Source organism: Balaenoptera ricei, chromosome 2 (genome assembly GCF_028023285.1).
Source record: "Balaenoptera ricei isolate mBalRic1 chromosome 2, mBalRic1.hap2, whole genome shotgun sequence".
NCBI lineage: Eukaryota > Metazoa > Chordata > Mammalia > Artiodactyla > Balaenopteridae > Balaenoptera > Balaenoptera ricei.
In genome coordinates this window covers 130,315,375-130,334,601 of record NC_082640.1, presented here as the reverse complement: position 1 = coordinate 130,334,601, position 19,227 = coordinate 130,315,375, and positions in this window count along the sequence as shown.

Genomic DNA, 19,227 nt, shown 5'->3' with positions numbered 1-19,227 from the left:
GAAACAGTCCTATAAGTGAAGAGATACTGGATACTCACATACATTTAAGATAGTGGTAGTTTCTATATTGAATGAAATAAAGGACAAGAACAGAATTTAAGCAGAAAACTGGAATATGTAAAAAATAAATAGAAATCTGAGACTTGACAAATTCAATAACCAAATGCAGAATCAAAACAGTTGATTAAAGAAAATATTGGATAAATGGAGAGGAAATAATTCTGAAAATAGATTTAATGAAGCAGAATGGAGGAAAAGATATAAAAACTAGAAGGAAAAAAATAGGAGTCATAGAAGATACAAGGGAAAGGTCTAATATACGTTATTCAGAGTACCAGAAAGAGAAAAAATGAGGAAGAGGGCAGATGAAACAATATTTGAAAAAGATAATGTCTTATTTTCCTAAACCATTAAAAGACATTGTATATCAGATCCTGAACCTCTACAAGCTCCAAGCAATAAAATTATGAAGAAAACCTAACCTAGGAACATCACACTGTATTAACTTTCTATTGTGACATAACAAATTGCTGCAAACTTAGTGTAAAATAGCATCCATTTGCTGACTCACAGTTCTGTAGATCTGAAGTCCAGCACTGCTTAGCTGGGTTCTCAGGTCATCAAAGACTGGAATCTCATTCTTTTTTTGGTTTTCTTGTGCTTGTAGGACTGAGATTTTTGTTTCCTTGCCACTAGAAGTTGGGGAGGCTCTCAAGAGGCCACCTGCATTTCTTGGAACATGACCCCCTCCATTTGCAAGCAAGCAACTGGTGCATCAAACCCTTTTACTGCTTCAACTCCCTGACTTTCGGTTCTGTTACTCTCTGGAGACCACGCTCTGCTTTGAAAGGGTTCATCTGATTATATTAGGCTCACCTGGATGAGCTCCCTACCTAGAGATCAACTAATGAGATCTTAAATTACATTTGCAAAGTCCCCCACAGGAATACCTAGTTTAGTATTTAATTGAATAACTGGGAGAAGGTGTGTGTTCATCAGGGACCAGGAATCATAGGGGTAATCTTAGGATTCTGCTTGCCACACACACTAAAACTATTGAGGGAAAAAAAGAAGACAAAAAAAAAAACTATTAAAAGCAGCCAAAGAGGGGGAAAAAAATCAATGTATCTTCCAAAAACTGCTCAACCCAGAATTCTATACTATGTGAAAATATCCTTTGGGAATTATAATTGAAATAAAGATAATTTCAGACAAGTTAAAACTGAGAAAATGTATTACCATCACTGTCAAACATGTAATACAAAAATACTCAATGATGTTCCTCAGGCAGGAGGAAGACAACCACAGATGAAAGTTCAGAAGTTCAGAATGTATGAAATAAAACAGGTAAATCTGAATGAATATTGAATAAATAATAATAAAATATCTTGAGTTTTAATCATTCATAAAATTGAAATATGTGGAAATAATGTCAAATAATTCAAAAGGAGTTAAATTGAGTTACATTGTTTTAATGTTCCTTGCATTATCTGGGAAGAGAGTAAAGTACTAAGTAATATTAGATTTTGATAAGTCAAGGATGCAATTTGTAACTGCAAAGGAAATTACTAAAATAAATTATAAAAAGTGTATACCAAGCTAACATTAGGGAAAAAAAGGAAAAAGAAAAAATAATACAAAATATGGTAAGAAAAAAGAGAAATTTAAAATGGGGTGGTACAAAAAGAAAACAACTAATAAGATGTTAGATTTAAACCCAAATACATCTGTGATCATGTTGCACATTGGTTAAAGACCAATAAAGAGCAAGCTTTATCAGACTGTATTTTTAAAATTCCAAAATATGCTACTTACACAAGACACATCTAACATACAAGTTTATAGAAAATTTGAAAGCAAATGGTGAGAGAACAATGTACCATGTAAACAATTAAAAAAAGAGAGCCAGAGTAACTATATTTATGTCAAGCAAAGTAGAGTTTAAGAAACAAAGAGGACACAACACAATAATAAAAAAATAATAATAATCAAATTACCAGGAAATATAAAATTCTAAATCTGTGTTCAGGTAACAGGTTCAAAATTTATAAAATGGAAATTAACACAAGTACAAAGAGAAAAGGACAAATCCACAATCACTGAGGGAGAGTTTTAATAGATGTCTCTCAGCAACTGAAACAAGAAGATAAATAAGTAAAAATGGATTGTACTAACAATGTTCTTAGTCCAGCAATGCATTAAAAAATATATCATGGATTAAAAATCAATATATTCTACTACACCAACAGAATAAAGAAAAATCATATGTTTATCTCAATAGATAAATAAAAAGTGGTGCAATTTCAAATTTATTTATGATAAAATCTCTGCAAATTAGGAATAGATGAGACCTTCATACATCATATAATAACAGGTGTCTACAAAAATCATAGAGTACACATCACAGTAATGAAATTTTAAAGTGTTCCTTTAGAGGTTAGAATCAAGACAAGGGTACCTGCTATCACCCTTTACAGTCAACATTACACTGGAGACCCTTGGAAATTCATTAAAGCAAAAAACAGAAACTACAGGTTATAAACATTAGAAAGAAGAAATAAAACTATCATTATTTTATGGTTATGTACATAGATCTAAAGACTATTCAGATATATTAGAATTAATGAGTTCATCCTAAACAATTAGATGCAATCAAGCTAAATATAGTGGGTTACTCATTTCATATGCTTAAAGCAGTAATGTGTGTTACTCCATTATTACCCACTGTAAAGTTTTTTGAATGTCAAAAATGATTGACTTTTAAAAATTGTCATTTTTCTGATTATAAGGCAATATATATTTATTTTAGAAACTTTGGAAAGTAAATAAAATTATAAAAATGGAAACTATTTAAAATACAATGGTCCTTTAGAAATGAGATAACATTTTAGAATATCTTTTTTCAGATGTGGTTAGGTGGACCTCTAAGTTTTAAACTTTTTTAGAGAGAAAAGATTAGCACAGAAACATTTTCTCACAATGTTTCAGATGTTTCATTTAAAATACTTTTGGAGGGGCTTCCCTGGTGACGCAGTGGGTGAGAATCTGCCTGCCAATGCAGGGGACACAGGTTCGAGCCCTGGTCCAGGAAGATCCCACATGCTGCGGAGCAACTAAGCCCGTGTGCCACAACTACTGAACCTGCTCTCTAGAGCCCGTGAGCCTCAACTACTGAAGCCCACGTGCCTAGGGTCCATGCTCTGTGACAAGAGAAGCCACCTCAGTGAGAAACCCACCCACCGCAACGAAGAGTAGCCCCTGCTCTCTGCAACTAGAGAAAGGCCACGCGTAGCAACGAAGACCCAACGCAGCCAAAAATAAATAAATAAATAAAATAAATAAATTTATTTAAAAAATAATAATAATTAAAAAAATAACTTTGGAGAATAATGATATGAATTAAAATATTTTTACTTTAATTAGGTAAGATTGTAGTCAAACCAGTTAAGAAGTTAATTTAATATCTGGTAACTGACACCGACAAAAACAGACATTAAAATGTATATATTTGGCTAATTTGGATTTTCCATTTTTTAAATCTTAAAATTCCCATTCCCTTTTACCTTTTTATGCTTTCTAAAAGTCTGACAGAAACAGGGACCATAAAAAATGCGTTCAGCAAATTTGCTAGAAATGTTTGTGTAAAAGTCAACTGTAAGTCCCTATAACATGAACATATATATGAGAAATAAAATTTTTACAAAAGGAAGCTCTTTATAATAGCCACAGAAAACAACAAACAACTGAGAATAAGCTTAAGAAATTTCATGTAAAATCTCTAAACAGAAAACTTAAAAAAAGAATTGAAAGATATTATTGTAGACCTAAATTATTGGCAGGCTATGACCTGCTCATGATTTGTATGACTTGATCATTACAATTAAAGATGCCAATTCTAGTCAAAATGATCTATATATCCAATGCCATCCCAGTTAACATTTCAATAGAAATTTTGATATTGGCAAGCATTCTCCAAAATAAAAATTTCCAGAAAAGCCAAGACATTCTTGAAAAAGAAAAACAAACTGGAACAACTTTTATTCTTGACTAACACTATGTATAAAAGTCTGACAATTTGACAATATGATATTTATGCAAGGGCAGCCTAATAGAATGGAACAGAAGAGTGAGTTCAAAAATATACCCTATGTATATCTGGACCCTTGATTTATGAAAATTGTGCTAGTGCAGGGCAATTGCATCTGGAAAAATTTAAAACTTGATCTTACATCACACCACCCCCCAAACTCCTTCCATATGTTAAAATATAAATTTCCTAGAATATAATATTATACACTTAATGGCCTTAGTATAGATAAAAACTTACATAGCACTTTATAAAAAAGGACTAACCACAAAAATTTTATAAATCGGACTATAATTGAAATAAGAACTTCTGTGTCTCAGAAGATATCATTTAAAAATGGAAAATTTAAGCTATAGTGTGGGAAATTACATTTGAAACACATATTAAGAACTTCTATAATTAATAAGGGAAAGTCAAAAATTACAAAAGAAAATATTGACAAGAACTCTAAACAGGCATTAAAAAAGATATTCAAGTGGTCAATAAACATTAAAAAAATAAAGGCACTAAACTTCCTTAGCAATCAAGGAACTGGAAATTAAAATAATAGTGTGAAACCACTGTCAACCTACCAAAATGGTTCAAATTTAATGAGAACAATGCATAGTTTTAGTGAGTAAATGGAGCAACAGGAACTCTCTCACACTACTGATGGAAGAGTAAATTGTACATGGTACATGGGAAGGAATGCACAGTCACAGAAAAGGTTGAGAATTTTGAAATCTCAAATCCCTGAACCTTGCTAATTGAAGTAGTAACATACTCCTTTGCCTCATTAAAGGTTTCAGCTACCGTTGTTGTCTCACAAGGGGATGCCAATTTTCCTTGTAACCAATCTCCATCTTCTCCAGGTTCATGAGAGTGAAATCCCAGCATAGACAAAGGCAAAGTACCAGAACTGTATGGGAAAATATAGCCTATATACTGAGAGAAGTGTGGGGCTTTACCAATTAGTACTGGTAGGAGGCTGGGGAGTGTTATGGGTTGAATTATGTCCTCCCAAAAAGATATACTGAAGTCCTACCTGCAGTACCTCAGAATGTGATCTTATTTGGAAATAGTCTTTACAGAGTAATCAATTTAAATTAAGGTCATTAGGGTAGGTCTTAATCTGACTGGTATGTTTATAAAAAGGGGAAATGTGGACATAGAAGCAGACATGTATAGAGAAAAGATGATGTGATGACACACAGGGAAGGATGGCTATGTTGCTGATATGGTGCAGCTAAAAGCCAAGGAACTCCAAAAGTTGCAGGCAAACACCAGAAGCTAGAAAACACAAGGAAGGACTATGCCCTGGAACCATCAGAGAGTACAGCTCAGCCAACACCTGGATTTTGGGCTTTTAGGCTCCAGATCTATGAGAAAGTGAATTCTGTTATTTTAAGCCACCCAATTTTTGGTACTTTGTTATAGCAGCCATAGAAGACTAATACAGTGGGTGGATTCAATGGTCATTAAATGAGGGAAATTAAAATATCAGATTAGTTAGAGTCAAATTCATGGGTGCATTCACCTGGGATTCAGGATTTAACATGGTAGCTTGAGCATTTGGGACTGGTATAATAATTCATTAAACTGGTTAATTAATGTCTGGACTCATTGGTGGCTTTATAGTTAATGAGGGTGAAATGCTAGACTTTCATTGGCATGCTGAAAAAGGAGTATGAATGCTTGGGAAGATGATAATTTTGGAATGAGTTATAAACTAATTGCTCAACTACTCCCTCAACATCCTCTTCACTAGGGCCCAGAGGATATGCTCTTTGCCAAGATATAAAGAATCACCATCATGAAGGGGTCTTGATGAGTTGTGGAGGCTGTCATAGGAAACCAGAGTTAACTGTGGTAGATAAACTAACCTTGATGGAAATCATGAGCCCCATAGGGATAGAATTAAATGGAGGCACAATTATAAAAGTAAGCTACAGGAACAGAATAATAAATACACTTCTGACCTGTTGGAATTTTGGGCAATGGCACATTGATCCCAAAAAAATCTCAAAATGGAATAGATGATACTTGACATACATAAGTGCTATGTTAATTACTTTTTGCTGCATAACAAATTACCCCAACGTTTAGCAGCTTAAAACAACATGCATTTATTAACTTACAATTTCTGAGAATCAGGAATTTGGGAGAAACTTAGCTTGGTGATTCTGGTTTCAGGGTTTCTCATGAGGTTACAATAAATATGTCAGCCAGAGCTTCATTCATCTGAAGGCTTGACTGAGGCTGCAGAATCCACTTACATGGCTATTGGCAGAAGGTTTAAATTCCTTGCTACACAAATCTCTTCATAGGACTGCTTGTGTTTCTTTCATGACATGGCAGCTGAGTTCCCCCCAGGAAGAATGTGAGCCAGGAAGAAACCCAGATCGCTTTTTTTCGTATAGTTACAGAAGTCATACAATATCATTTCTGCCACATTCTTTTCATTCAAGGTTAAGTCACTAAATGCAGCCCACACCTAAGGGGAGGAGAATTAGATTTCACCTCTTGAAGGGAGTATTTGTACATTTATCTGCTAGAAGATACCTAACTTGAATCACCATAGTGAAGACTCAAAGATTTTTGCTGAGTTTTGTGCACATATATGTTTTTTCACAGACTTGGAAATGGTGGGGAGGTCAGCATACTTTGAGTAAGGACACTGAGGCACACCCAAAAGGATATACTGTGACTTTTTCTCAAGCCTTTACCATTTACTAGACTGACTATGCACTGGAGAAGTGGAAATGCTGAGACTTTCTGAAGGATATTAGATACTGATTCTGAACTACTGCTAAAGACAAAATGTCATCATGGCTTACTGTTCAAAGTGCCAGCAAAAGAAGGCCGGTGATGCCAGACATTGTGCTCCAATTCTACCTCAGAGTAGAAGGCTAGTGGGACAGTAGATAGCTGGGTCATGCATTTTTTTTCACTGTGGAGGTTGGTATTTTCATTCAGACAAATGACGAGATTAGGTACTGACAGAAAAAGTGTTGGACTCTGCTACTCTCTGTCTCTCTAGATCCACACTTCACCTTGTTTCACCCTGCTTTGTGCCTGAGAAGGCTCAAATTTAGGGACTTCATGGAAAAAAACTACCTTGTCCTATGCATCCCAAGCACCAGTAGAAAATCAGAAGGTGGCAGGAGAGTGAAGTTTAGGTATTTATTTCCCTGAATCTGTGTTTATTTCTCCAACTCCTTCTCTTTCCTCAGATAAGCAGTGGCTGCTTTCCTCTATTGAAGATCATGGCTACTATAGCTACTGTTGTCTCACTGAGTAACTATGGTAACTAGTTCCTTTAGAAAATTATTTCCATTGGGATATGTTGAATTTGAATGTGACTATATCAAGCAGGTAGCTGGATATATGGCTTTGAATCTCAGATATGATATAAGAACTATATAGAAAAAGATATGAGCATGATCAGTTTAATGATGATAGCTCAAGTCATACAGGGTGATGGAGGATACTTGTAGAAAGTGTACACAATGAGAAGAGAAGAGGGCTGGTGCGTTTCCTTGGGGGAAAACTCATGGGGTGTTTAAGTGACAGTCTCCTTTTTAATGGCAAAGGAGATTAAAAAGACATGGTCAGTGTAGAACAAGAACCAGTGTTAATAGATGCCAGGGAACATTTCTAAACTGAGTGCTGTCAACATTATGAAATGATGTAAGATCAAGTAATGTAAGAACCCAAAGATATTCAATACATTTAGATGTATGGAAGAACTAATGAACTTGGTAAGAACAATTTCAATGTACTAGGGGTAGCAGAATACAGGTATCAATAGTTTTGTATCAGGTGAAGAATAGATGGTGAAGAAATAAAAGATTTCATAAATCTTGTTTGTGAAGGAGAGGAGAACAGATGATTAGAAGATTTACTGGGGGTGGGGAGAGAACAAGGAATATGTGGGGGAGGAAAAATAACTTCCCTCCACCCTTCTAGGTTCTTGGACGAGACTCCTTGGTAATAGAAGGCAGATTAACAGGAGAAAAACAAACAGAAGTTTAAAAACATGTACACTTTCTGTATAGGAGATACCCAGGAAAAACTGAGTAACAACCCTAAATCTCCCAAGCCACCATATTAAATACCATTGTCAGCTAAACGTAAAAGAGTTTGGAGAGTGGGGGAACCAGTTATGGGAGACTGTTAGGAAATGCTCAGTAAATAAGGGTGAGGTTATGCAGATCTGAATCTTTGCCTTCTCCATCTATAAGAGATTCTAGAGATTTAGTCATCCTTTTCTTCCTGGGACAGAGTGAGAAACTCTTACAAATGGAGATTTCCCATATAAAAGTAAATGCCTCTTACAAAAGGGTAACTTCTACTCCATTCTCAGAGTGTTTCCTGTGTCTGCTGTTTCTTAAAAATTATCAGCCTAAAATAATACTTATGCCAGAGAGGCATATTTTGGGGTGGCAAATTCTGCTCCCCTTTAAATACATATAAGTATGCCTAAAAGATAGATGAAAAAAAGAAAAACAGAAGGAAGGTTTTGAGGTATAAGACATGGAACTGTTAGATGACTTTCCTACTTTCCACTGTGAAGAAGCATATATCTTGACTCTGTTTGGACCTTTGATTCAGAGTACATATATTAGGTGACTGTTGGTTTCTTTCCAGGTCATTGTTCTCTATTTTGACTTTCAATTTTTTTCCCTGTTCTTTACTATCCCTTTGAGCTTGCTTGATAATCCTATGCTGGATCAGTTTAATAATGTATTTGTTACCTCTAAATTTTTGGTGAAGTAGTCCTAAATTGCCATTCTAAGCCAGAAAAGACAGGAGAGAAGAGAGATGCTACAATTCTTCTACAAATTCTATCATTTACAACTGTGGAAACCAATATCTCCTTTTTCTCACCTGACCATATTATATAACCCAATTATTCATTATAACAGAAATCAGGCATCCATGATGTTAAAGAAAAAATTACTCTGACACTTGTTAAAATAGTAAGAAAGACTTTGTTCAAGACTATTGCAATAGGGGTCAACTCTGTGGCAATAAGGAAGAGGGATTGTGCTCAACTCCAAATATAGTAAGAAAGACTTTGTTCAAGACTATTGCAATAGGGGTCAACTCTATGGCAATAAGGAAGAGGGATTGTGCTCAACTCCAAATATAGCAAAGAGAGCTAGAGATTTATAGCCAAGGAGCAGAGTAAGGGGGTCAGTGAATGGAAAATAACTAAGAGAAGACTTCAAGGGATTTTTGCTAAACTGACAACAGGATTCTTGCCGAAGTCAGGCCAAAATGACCAAATATCAAGGATAGAGGATGAGAAACTTGACCAGATAGTAAGGGTTGGGGGATTCTTGCTAAACCAACTAAGCCGTATTCTTTGCTGAAGGCTGTCCAAGGTAGAAGCCTGGATGAGAAGAGGAATCAGAGGAGCCTAACTAAAGTTTGGTTGAGGAGGAAGTTTTGTCAATGATTATGGTGAGATAAACTAGTTGGATTAACTTGAATCTGATTAAAAAACATATTGGCTAATGGAAGCCAGACAATTTTGTGCTGTCTAAATATTTTATGATTGAACAATGTAAAACATTATCTTAGTGTATTGAAAACTATAGCATTCTACTGGAAGGAGTTCATGCTATCAAAGAAACAACAAAAGAAAACAAAATAATGTAACTTCCAATGTAATTATTTTATTATTTATTAGATTAACTAGAACTATGTGAAAAATCATGAAGAAATACATTGTCAACTGTAAGAAATTTTCCCTTTCATACCAGCTACATAAGTAAGCTACTTATATATGAACTTGTTCAGGGGGAAACATTTAGTCAAAGCTATGGCTTTCTCTTTTTTTTTTGTTTGCCTATTATTTACTATGGTAAACAATAAAATAGAAATAAACTCAGAGAAAGTAAGTCACAAAAGAAAGAGATGCAAAACTCCAGTCAACCAAAATGAACTTTTCTGGTTTTCTTAGGATGTTATTTCCTTCCAATATATTATTTGGTAATATCGAATCTGCAAATCAACAGTTTAAATAATTTCATATTGACTATGCATATCATACTGTTTAGAATCAATGAGAAAGAGGGTCTCAAAAGCAAAGCAGAACTTAATAGTTTTTACTATTATTCTGTTTCTGTTAGACTTAAGAGAATACACATTTTAATAATAACTTACCTTTCAAATGCTGAAAGCAAAAAAATGAGTTTTACTTTTTCTTGAAGCATTGCAAGGTAAACATCATTGTTCTTAAAATTTTTTTCATATGATATATCACTAATTGCTTTTAAATGGGAAGATAATAAGAACTTAATCTTTCCAACTCTGATTAAGGAAATAATCATTCAGTAAAGTCAGATTGGCTCTAACATCTACCAGTATTTTGCTACTCATTCATATAGTCAATCTTCTTTAACGTAAGCAAATCTGTTAGTGAAAAATACCAAGGGATCTTTTATAAGGAACTCTGCAAAATCTGTTAACTTTTTATATTTTCCAAGTTAAAAAAAAAATCCCCTCTGGAACCCTGCATTTCTTTTTGTCATGGAGACTACACTGCATTTCGCAAAGTTAAACCAGATGGCTGGTAAAAGAAATTTATCAAGTTTAACTAGTGCATTTCATAGAAGTCTTTCAATTTATACATGGAAATTTTATGAAGTGTTTCTTCTGCAGATCCTTTTGTAAATTAGTACAGGCCCTGAGGCCCAAAATTTGAAAAAAGTTAGGCCAGACTTAAAGCACCATGCTGTGCAGAGATAAGAAGCATAAAGTCAAGTCATAGCACTAATCTATACTCATGCCTTCAACTGGCTTTAACTGTACTGACTCATATTCTGGTCATGATTTTTCATAGAAGTAGTTAGAGAAGGTTGTCAACTGAGAGAGGATTAAAAAATAATATGTAATCTTATCTAAATACCTAGCCTAAAGCCTTCTTAACCTTTCTGTCATTGCTTTTTTAATGTAAATACATCATTTAAGCAATTTAGCCATTTTAGCCAGTTTGCCAGAGCTGCCCTTTTCTCTCCATTGCTAGTCACTGCTTTTTTTCTCTTCCTCCATTTCCTTGTAGTCACCTCTGAAATTGCTGTTTATAGCTCTGGTGGTATGAGTGCTCTGATGAGATTCAATTTTCAATCTTTATTTTATTGCAAGGTACAGCTTTAGAGGGTGAGGAGTAGATCAGATTAGGGTTTGCTCTGCCAAGAGTTTTTAGTCATAGACTTTCTTTAAGAATAGGATGTGAGGGCTTCCCTAGTGGTGCAGTCGTTGAGAGTCCGCCTGCCAATGCAGGGGACACGGGTTCGAGCCCTGGTCTGGGAAGATCCCACATGCCGCGGAGCAACTGGGCCCGTGAGCCACAACTACTGAGCCTGCGCGTCTGGAGCCTGTGCTCCGCAACAAGAGAGGCCGCGATGGTGAGAGGCCCGCGCACCGCGATGAAGAGTGGCCCCCGCTTGCCTCAACTAGAGAAAGCCCTCGGACAGAAACGAAGACCCAACACAGCCATAAATAAATAAATATATAAAAAAAAAAAAAAAAAAAGAATAGGATGTGAGAAAGACATTAATAGTGAAATACATTGTCTTCTTCATATTTGAGGGTGATACTGTGACTGGTATCATTCCAGGTTTTGGGTGTGGTTGAAAACCCAGAGCCTTTTGTAGCAGCTTTTTCTATGCTCTTAGAATGTTAAAGAGCATCCTTTGGTCTGCAGCTGCTGATACAATTCACTAAGCCTGATGCAGCTTGAGCTGTTTCCCATTTCTTTTTCAGAAATTAATTCAGAACATAGAAGCCTTTTGGAATGAGCATATGTTGGGGCATACATGCTAATAACGTATCATTGGGAAGCCTCTGGTAACAGAATATGACTCAGTCTAAATGAAAATACATTTATTATCAGGACACTAGGAATCACAAAGAATTTTTTTTTTTAAGTCTGAAAAACCTATATAATGATGAGGGTAACCCAGATTGAAAGTTAAAAACTGATGACTAGTCTCTTCCCCATTGATGTTGGAAAGACAGAATTTGAAGGGCCTCCTGTCTTTTTGCAAAGATGCCTGAGATTCAAATTCTAGGGAAGGAGAGAATTTGATTGACTGGTTTGGAGCCATGGTGAATGACAGCTCCACCAGAACACTGTGGAACTGTGAAGGGTGGTAACTCAGGATTAATTGATACTGAAAGAAAATAGAAGGTATGATCAGTGGGCAATTGGTCTTATTACACTACTGTTACTGCTCTTTGGATATTATGATCAATTATTTAAGATTTATTTTTGGATCCTTGTTTCTATGGACTCTCCAAAACATATCAGACATTGGACCTAATCCAACCAAAAATACTACTAAATCTAGAAAAGAGTTCTCTTCTACATGGGTAAGGAAGTAAAATGCATTTAAATTATAGAGTGAACAAGCATTTAAATTCTAAACTGGTTTTTGCCAACTAGGGATAAATATATAAGAAAACTAAAAGAGTTTTGAGAGCCTCTGCTGAATAATAACATTCGCCAATATAGTGATACTTAATATATATCATATTGCAAATGCTTAAACATTGTGGGCAAATAAACTATTTGATTCCTAAAATTTTTACAGACAAAGTTGTATGTGTTTTGACATTTCTCATTTAAAACTGGGAAGTGCTACACAATGGGCATTTGTGCCATTGCAGTCATGGAAATGGTGTATCTTTCCACTGTGACTCATTGTATTTTTTAGTGATGAGAACATATGTAGTGTTATGCTGCTGAATTAAAAAGATTATTTTCTTCTTCATTTTTATAGATGTTAAATGTCTGTAAAGAATCTTCTTATTTATTTATTTTATTTATTTATTTTTGGCTGCTTTGGGTCTTTGTTGCAGTGTGCAGACTTCTCATTGCAGTGGCTTCTCTTGTTGCAGAGCACAGGCTCTAGGTGCCCAGGCTTCAGGAGTTGTGCCTCGCGGGCTCTGGAGCACAGGCTCAGTAGTTGTGGCACACAGACTTAGTTGCTCCGAGGCATGTGGGATCTTCCCGGACCAGGGCTCGAACCCATGTCCGCTGCATTGGCAGGTGGATTCTTAACCACTGCACCACCAGGGAAGCCCAAGAATCTTCTTAAATGCTCTGATAAACATACCAATAAAACTAATAACAATAATAACTAACATATTTAATGTTGGGTGTATGCCAAAACATTAAAAGTCTTATCTTATTTAATCTTTACAGCAATCAAATGAAGCAGATCTGGGTTTCTCAACTTCAGCACTTTTGACATTTTGGACCAGATAAATCTTTGTTGGGTTGGGGGAGAAAAGGCTCTCTGGTTCATTAAGATATTTAACAATATCCATGGTCTCTACCCACTAGATGCCATAAATGCCTGTAGAACCCCCTCCCAAGTTGTGACATTCAAAAATGACTCCATACACTGCCAAATGTCCCATCTGAGAACCACTGAAATAGGTACTATTGTATTCTGCCCCCAGAAAAATCTGTTGGTCAAGAAAAGTTTACTTCACTAAATTTACTGCAGCAAGAAAGAATACCACTTTCATAGTAAGTAACTCAACAGATACAAGTTAGGTCAATTTATCTTCAGAATTTTCTTGCTTAGGCTCAAGAAGTTAAGGTGGGTCTTTTAAAGTAGAGGATTGATTAGGACTGGGTAAAGTCCACATAAAACAGTTCAGGATTGGAGAATAGGGAGGAGAAGGTCTTAAGGTGGGTCTTGATGAGTAAATTGTTTGATTGAAAAGAGAGCTGATAAATTGGAAGATTGGGATTGACACATACACACTACTATATATAAAATAGCTAACTAATAAGAACCTGCTGTATGGCACAGGTACCTCTACTCAATACTCTATAATGACCTACACAGGAATAGAATCTAAAAAAGAGTGGATATATGTATATGCATAACTGATTCACTTTGTTGTACAGCAGAAACTAACACAACATTGTATCAACTATACTCCAATAAAAATTAACTAAAAAAAAAAAAAAGAGGGCGCTGTTCCCTGACATGAGCAAACTCTTTGCCAGGTATACTGATTTCCAATAATTTCCTAATGTAAATCATAAAGTTATTTATAGGTTTGAAGTCTCATCTTCCCACATAAGAATTTACTGCTGCAAATTAAGTTATATTGATATAGGTAGTCTCAGTTTTTGGTCCCACCAGTTTGGCTATGTTGATACAAATTGTCTCGATTTCCAGACCTTCATTTTGTTACCAACTCTTTCGAGTTGGTCCCCGGCAAGGGTCCTCCAGCCCAGCGTGCCCAGTTGGTGTCGTTGGAGCCAACAGAATAAGAATGAGACTGAGTTCAGTTCAGAAGCAAAGGGAAGTTTTTTCTTTGATCAAAGAACAGAGACGTGCCAGCTCCGGCTCTAGAGCATGTGCTCTCCCTGCCATGCTGGGCAGAGCTGCTTTATAGAGATTCCTCAGCCTGGAGGGGAGGAGGTGGAGTTCTCGCTGGTCAGGCGCAGGCGTGCTGCTCATGTCTGCAGATCCAAGCGCCCGGTGCAGCACCTCTGCGTGTGGTCTGCTGTGCTGAAGCGTTGGGCGCGGCTATTTCACACTAGGAACTCCAGTCTGAAAAGTCAGGCACAAAGCCTCTGCCCGCTGCAACCCGAGAGCAAGTGAAACTAGACGAAGTACAAAGGAAAACAAGTTTAGGTTTTATTTTAATTACCCAGATTCTATTTTGATTTCTCAGGAATTGTTAATGGGCTTTACTGGTGACAATTTTAATCCTTGTCTAGACTGAGCTGGGGATATAATTACCATATGGGACATGATTAATCCAAATCTGTACTGATGTCTGAGGCATTATTATCATGTATCATGTTTTGGAGAGTGGTTGTTTTACTATCTATTATCAAGTATTTCTGTTCTCTCTTTCTCTCTCTGTTTCGGTCATTTGATGGGACAACTTCTTTGCAACATTTTGATCACTGTAAGTATTATGGACTGAATGTTTGTATCCTCCCCAAACTCATATGTTGAAGCCCTAACCCACAATTTGATGGTATCTGGATTTTGGGTGATAGTTAGATTTAGATTAAGTTTTGAGGGTGGGACCCTCATGATGGGATTAATAAATCTGCAAGCACCTTGATCTTGGACTACCCAGTCTCCAGAACTGGGAGAAATAAATGTTGTTTAAGCTATCCAGTCTATGGTATTTTGTTATAGCAGCCTGAGCTAAGACAATAACATTGACAAATTCTAAGAAAAGTGTTATGACTACAGTTTGTTGTGTACTTTCTGTTAGCACACTAAAGTGCCCAAATTAACCCAAGGCAATGGATCAAATTCCCAGTTTGGACAGCATGGAAGAAAACAATTTGGGGATATTAGTCAAATTATCTATTTCCCTGATTTCTTTGTTTGTTTTCTGGATATTTTTATTAGTAGTAAAGATACCAGAATATCTCTAAGAATTAGGTACAACATTCTTTGCCTAAGATCACATGCATTTTACCTTTAAAGAACAATATTATATTTAGGACTCCTCTCTTGAAACACAGCATGCCCAACTTATTGAGTTTTAAGGGTGAGAAAATTTATGGTCTTAGTGGCATTGTCTATATTCCATGCATATTTCCCTTAGGATTTTTTTTCCCCACAGTTTTCAGGCCTTATATAAGCATTAAGTGATCTGGAAGACAAAAGAAATTGACACCACATTCCTTTCCAGTAGCTATGGTTTGGAGTCTTAAACTGAGACCAATTTTTCTCTTTCTTCAATTTCAGACCAATTTTTCTCTTTCTTCAATTAAATTATCTTAAGATCTTTTTTGCTAAGAGGAAAAGTTGATGAGTCAAACTGGGCTCTAGGTAAAATCAAATATTGAACTGAATGCATACATCAATATACTGAGAAAACAAGTCACTGACCTCTTTGTAGGCCAGTACGTTTTTGTAGAACAATAGGCTTTTGTGGAACAAATCTAATACCACTTAATGGGGCGTGGGCACCCAGTCATCTGATTTCAGCCAAAAATACCTTTATGGAGTTTCTGAATCATATTATACAGATAGGGTGCCATTGAAGAGTGAACTCATACACAAATGGTAAGATTTATAGTACAGAGATTAACAGGTAGATAATTCAGAACAGGAGACTGAGTTTAAGTGATGAGACTTCTTTGTAAAGTCTGTAAAGTGAGATAGTGAGATAGCTTCCACATATATACCATTTTCCTAAGGACACTTTCTAATCTCTATTTCTGTGAAAGTCAGTTATAAAGTCAACAAAGTCTGAAAGGTACCCAAGTACGATTTGAGTAGAGCCATCAACCTCTCTTTTGGTGTTACATGATAAGGGATTTTAGGATTTTGGATATATGGCCTTTGGTGGTGTTTTCTCATAAAAATCACATTTGAGGTAAATCCAATTACCTAGGGGAAAAACTCATTTATTAAAAGGGACTTGTACTAAAAGGAGCTAGGTGGAGCCTAAAAGAAATTAAGCACAAATCCATTTTTTTGTTTGATTGTGTCTTTAGCCTATCAAAAAATATCTGTCTCCAGGGTATTAAACCAATAAAGAGGCAAGAAAATAGCTATAAAAATAAACATACATACTTATCAAAACCTGATAACCTGTGGTTCCATTCATGTCTATCTTATTCTGTAGGTCTTTGGTGTAAGTTTTCTGTTTGCCAAAGATCATCTGCTTCTGATTCCTAAAAATTTTCGCTTAAGGTGTCTAACTGAGATACTTTTCCAGTGATCTAAGGATAACTTATATCTCTTTTATGGAAAATCATGGACCCAAAGATCAACTTTCTGTCCTTTCAACTGTGGTTCAAGAGTTGTCTTTATCTGGTATATCTTCCAGAAGACTAGATCTTTGAGATTTACGTCATTTAAAAGTTGTTTGGCGGGGTGTTGAAGAAAGGCTGATGATCAGACACGGTATACTGCGTAATACTAACATACCAATATGATAGCCAATGTCAATATATGCAATATATTACCTTGCAGTATTCAACCTTGTCTGTTTCATGGGCTGACTTAGTACTTAACCTTGAGAGAGTCAATGAATCCCAGACAAGTTGAGCTTGTCATTAAAGCCAATGGCATTACCTTATGCCATGGAAGTTTACATGTCTCTGAGCTTGGTAATTTTAGTTTGAGAAGTTCATTTGTTCTTTTATCATTCCCACTGATTGGGGGTGATGTGGGAGTGAAGTTTCTGAATTAGTGGCAAGTCATTACAAAGCTGTTTAATGTCCATCTGTCTGAGAGAGTTTGTATGGCAATGGAATTATTTAAAGATGATATTGTAGTCCCATTAACAATACAATTAAAATTTAAAATATCTTCTTCAATATTTAGAGGTATTTCTCCTCATTAGTTCAAGGGCAAAGTTGGAATTTAGGTACAGGGTTTCCCTTCAGAGTATTTTTATTGTTTCCTCCACAATAGATATTTGTTGTATATATAGATGTATCATATTATATATAATATATATAATAATCATTATACTATATTATATAATATACAATATTGTGAGGAAAAATGAAGATATATATACACATATATTCACACACATATATATTATTATATATGTTAGTCACATAGCTAGCTAGCATGGGCTGTTATTACAGTGTCCTTTAAGCTTATTATATTTATAGGTGCCCTTTTCTTCTGATGATATTGGAGCACTATTTATTTTATTTGCTCAGCATTAGTGCTTTCTGGGTCTTAACCTGTTTTTTTTTCAAAACGTTCAGTGCAGTCTTCCATGAGGCTGTTCCTCATTCCAGTCTTTGCCTATTAAATTGCTTCATTTTAGCTTTAGACAATTTACAGAAAGTGAGGCGAGAACGAGGATCACATTTGCTTCAGGATGTACACCTGAATTCTATCAAAATGTGTTCAATAATCTATCCTATATCCTTTAATTCTCCAGGGGGTTAATCCTTTTTTTTTTTATTCTTCTTTCAACTGTTTTGAAATGTAATGTAATCACAGGGATATCTTTGGGTTTAGCCTCCAAAAGAACTCACCTAAAGTCTATAGCTTTTCTAAACCCTTCTGGTTTTGTTTACATGTGTTACCTTTTATGTCATGCTTAGAACCTTCCTAATCTCTCTCTCTCTATATATATGTGTGTGTGTGTATATATATATATATAATATATATATATGCATATATATGTATATATATATATATAATATATATATATATATAAAACATGAGTTATGTTTAGCTCTCTCTTTCACTCTCAAAAGTTTCCTAATTTGAATAATAAAATATATGACCATTCTCTCTACCTCTCATTTAAATAATTCCCAATCTACTGTCTGGTTCTCTTTTTCTTTATCACACCAACTTATCACATCAACTTTATCACACCACAGGACACTGAAATAAACCCTTATCTGGTTACTTTCCTGCTCCCCCTCCCTGTCCCCACCCCCATCAACATGTGCTCTATCCCACAATAAGGAATACCTTATCTATACTGCATCCAGACTTCTGTTCAGATTACAAGCCTGGTTAAGGATCTACCTATCTCTTCTTGTTTATCTAAAAAACCTCTCCCTGTACTCTGTGCTAGCATTATCTGAATTAATATATTTTCTTTTCATCAAGTGCAAAGTACTCTCTCCCATACTACAGTATTTTCACATTCTCTCTCTCTTTCCTCTTGCTCTGATTAACATCTTATCTATCAGATCTAAGATCAAGGCTTATTCCCACGGGAAACTTTCTATTGCCTCCTGTGGTTTGCTGAATAATAATCTCCCAAATACATCCACAGCCTAATCTCCAGAACCTATGAATGTTACCTTATCTATCAAAGGTGATTTTAAATATGAATAAATTGAAGATCATGAAATGGGGAGATTATCCTGGATTGTTCATTGAGTCCAATGCAATAGCAATGATCCTTCTAAGAAGGAAAGGAGTCAGTCGGGGTCACAGGGGAAGGGAATGTGGTGACAAAAGTAGAGATTGGAGTGATTTTCTTTGAAAATGGAGGAAGGGGCCATAACCAAGGAATATAGGAGGCCATGAGAAGCTAAAGGCAAGAAAGTGAATTCTTCCCTTAGAACTTCCACAAGGAAATGACCCTGCTGAAACGGTGAATTTAGTCCAAGTGCAACTGATTTTGGACTTCTGACCTCCAGAACTGTAGGAGAA